This window comes from Salmo trutta, chromosome 25, assembly GCF_901001165.1.
Source record: "Salmo trutta chromosome 25, fSalTru1.1, whole genome shotgun sequence".
NCBI classification, from domain to species: domain Eukaryota; kingdom Metazoa; phylum Chordata; class Actinopteri; order Salmoniformes; family Salmonidae; genus Salmo; species Salmo trutta.
In genome coordinates, this window is record NC_042981.1 from 5,839,923 (window position 1) to 5,843,639 (window position 3,717).

Here is a 3,717-nt window from a genome sequence, read left to right on the forward strand (position 1 = left end):
ATCATACAGAGTCATTCATATTATAATATAGGTTACACAGCTAGGTAACATTATCTAGCAAGCTAAACTAGATTATTATTGTTTAACTAAACTTTTCGGTCAAAGTGTTACCTTCGCTTAGCTCCAATTTAAACAGTGTGTTTGCTCAACTTGTCTCATGTGTTCATTCAACTAGAAATTATGATTTGAAAAAAAGGTTGTGGAACTAGTTGCTAAACAATTGTATGTTGAAGCCACTAACACAAAATTGTTAGTTAATTCTTCATTAGACACGTCATACTAAAATGTACTTCTCCCTTCAGTACGACAGCCACATCCACCGTTGACCTCGGCCCTTCAGGATCCTCCACCATCTCCAGGACACCCCTTTGGTGTGCCTCTCCACAGCATCACCTCTCTGATTTTGAGCACAAAAGAGAAATATCAATACATCTTTCAAGTAACAAGTGACACAGCAAAACTAAAACACTGTTTTAGAAAATGTCGGTTTACCTGACAAGTCTTCACTATTGACGTATGTTCCTGAAGATAAAGAACCTCTGATTGCCACCGACCTCCAAAACTTGGCTATGTCCCCCCCCCCCCCCCCAAAAAAAGCAGTGGTTAGAATTCGAGACTCTAATATTTGTGCAACACTTGACAAACAAGTTACACCATAGGCAGGCAACCCTGGTCAGAGTGGTACATTTACTGCAGGAATGTTTTAACCAGGCACCACACAAATGATGGTGTTAAAACATTTACAACGTTGTTGTTAAAAATGTATCATTGACAGGACAACTCCACCGTACATCGGATATACAACATTTTAATTCTACCATTTGACCAATAATCCAGCAAATCAACTGTTGTCAAGGCATTATTGTTTGTTAATTTACCTGCTCATCTAGACTCTAGAACAAGGCTTCCGTCTCCTTAGGAGCGTTACATCCCCATCAGACCTCTTCTTCCAGGGCTTTGTGGAAAGTCGTGTGAAGATCAACTCTGGTGATTATTTTTTAATTCAGCTAGGTGACCTAAACTGGGACATGCTTAAACCACCTGACCAAGTCCTAAAGCAATAGGACTCCCTAAATCTTTTACAGATTATTACCAATCCCACAATGTATGACTCCAAACACCCAGAAAAGGCTACTCTCCTTGATGGTATCCTCACAAATAATCATGAAAGTTATCAGTCTGGTGGTTGCCCGTCCTAAATTTCCTCATCTCAAATAATAAAAAAAAAATCATCACATGAAATCAACATTTTTTGGTCACATACACGTGTTTAGCAGATGTTATTGCAGGTGTAGTGAAATGCTTGTGTAGTGAAATGCTTGTGTTTCTAGCTCCGACAGTGCAGTAATATCTAAAAGGTAATATCAAATAATTTCACAACGTATACCTAATACACACAAATCTAAGTAAAGGAATGGAATTAAGAATATTTTTTTTTTTCAGCCCTTCTAATGCGAGTAGCCCCGATGCTCCTCCCTCTTTTTCCCCTTCTCGCTACAAAGTTTCTCCCTGCAGGCGGTCACTGAGTCTGAGGTGCTAAAGGATCTCCTTAAACTTCACCCCAAAAAAACATCTGGGTCAGATGGATTAGATCCTTTCTTCTTTAAGGTATCTGCCCCTATCATTGCCAAGCCTGTCTCTGACCTTTTTAACCTGTCTCTCCTCTCATGGGAGGTTCCCATTGCTTGGAAGGCAGCCACGGCAGCCACCTTTATTGAAAAGGGGAGATCAAGCTGATCCCAACCGTTATAGGCCAATTTCTATTTTGCCCTGTTTATCAAAAGTGTTCGAAAAACTTCTCAATAATCAAGTGACTGGCTTTCTTGATGTCTATAGTATTCTTACTGGTATGCAATCTGGTTTCCGCTCAGGTTATGGATGTGTCACTGCAACCTTAAATGTCCTAAATTATGTCACCATCGCTCTTTGATTCTAAGCAATGTTGTGCTGCTATTTTTATGGACTTTGCCAAAGCTTTTGATAAGGTAGACCATGCCATTCTTGTGGGCTGGCTAAGGAGTATTTGTGTCTCTGAGGGGCCTTTGGCCTGGTTTGCTAACTACCTCTCTCAAAGAGCGACGTGTATTAAGTCTGAAATCTGCTGTCTCAGCCACTGCCTGTCACCAAGGGAGTACCCGAAGGTTCGATCCTAGGCCGCATGCTCTTCTCAATTTACACCAACAACATAGCTCAGGCAGTAGGAAGCTCTCTCATCCATTTATATGCAGATGTGAGCGGACCAAGTCATTTGGTGTCACTCTAAAGTGGAAAGGTGGAATAAACGAGTCCAGAGTAGGTTTTCTTGATTCAACACAGTTCTCTATTGAGGGATTTCTGACAATACAAACACTCCAACACAGTCAATGAGAATCTCCAAAGGAACAACATACATCTTCTTTAGATGACACAGGATCACATTACGATTATCTTCAAACTATAACAACAATCACATATTCATCACCGTCTTAATGGCTCTTCATGGATAGCACCTCTCTCTCCGTAGCCATTCCCCAACGATAGTTTATCTTCGTTTTCTCTTGCTAGTTCCATCCTCTCTCTTGTAGGGGAAAGAGAATATCTCATTAGTACCGTCAGCTGTGCTTAATTGACTCTGGTTACCTGGTCTCACATGCCTTGTTGGGCTACTATCCGTGAGCCCAGCCTGCCCTCTGGTGGTCCTTCCACATACCTCCCCCCTCAGGACCGGACCGGAGGGTCGGGCGCCAGACGCACCGTTTTGGTCGCGTCGGGACAGCGCGTCTGCATTCCCGTTCCTCGATCCGGCCCTGTGGATGACATGGAAAGAGAACGGTTGTAAAGCAAGAAACCATCTGGCTATTCGGTTGTTATTGTTTCTCTTACCAGCCATCCACGTGAGGGGCGCATGGTCCGTAACTAATGCAAACCTCCGACCCAGTAGGTAGTACCGGAGATAATCGAGGGCCCACTTAATGGCTAAGGCCTCTTTTTCTACGGTAGCATATCTCTGTTCCCGATCGCTGAGCTTTCTACTTATAAAGAGAATCGGCCTCTCTGCTTCGCCTTCACCCTGAGCTAGTATGGCCCCGAGCCCCGTATCCGAGGCGTCTACCTGTACAATGAACTCTTGTGAGAAGTCCGGAGCCTGTAGGACGGGATCAGAACACAGGCCCTCTTTTAGCAATTGAAAGGCCTCCTCCGCCTCATCTTTCCACTCTACCCGGTTTGGCAAGTTTTTCTTGATGAGGTTTGTGAGGGGGTTGGCAATGGTTGCATATCCAGGGATGAAACGGCGATAATATCCCGTTATCCCTAAGAAGGCCCGAACGTCCCGCTTGGTCTGGGGTCGAGGCCAGTCCCGAATTGCCCTGGTCTTCTCTGCCTGTGGGCGTATTTTCCCATTCCCCACGGTGTACCCCAGGTATTCCGCTTCGGACAGACCCAGGCAGCATTTTTTTGGATTGGCCGTCAACCCTGTGGCTTCCAGACTCATGAGCACCGCCCGTAGTCGTAGGAGGTGACTATCCCAGTCCTCGCTGTGGATGACCACATCATCTATGTACGCCGCTGCGTACTCTTGATGGGGCCGTAGAATGGCATCCATGAGGCGTTGGAAAGTTGCAGCAGCACCATGCAGTCCGAAGGGCATCCTCACATACTGAAAAAGCCCCTCCGGTGTGGCGAAGGCGGTCTTTGGGCGGTCCTCTGGAGCCACCGGCACTTGCCAATATCCCTTCG

General features: G+C 45.1%; 1 long non-coding RNA gene across 1 annotated transcript; it reads right to left on the minus strand.

Annotated features, from left to right (window-relative positions):
• Nucleotides 1-295: 295 nt before the first annotated feature.
• Nucleotides 296-1,055, minus strand: LOC115161905 (uncharacterized). The gene is made up of 3 exons (XR_003869450.1): nt 879-1,055; nt 493-567; nt 296-397 (listed from the first exon to the last, which is right to left on the minus strand). It is a non-coding gene; the product is annotated as an uncharacterized LOC115161905 (long non-coding RNA).
• Nucleotides 1,056-3,717: the final 2,662 nt, after the last annotated feature.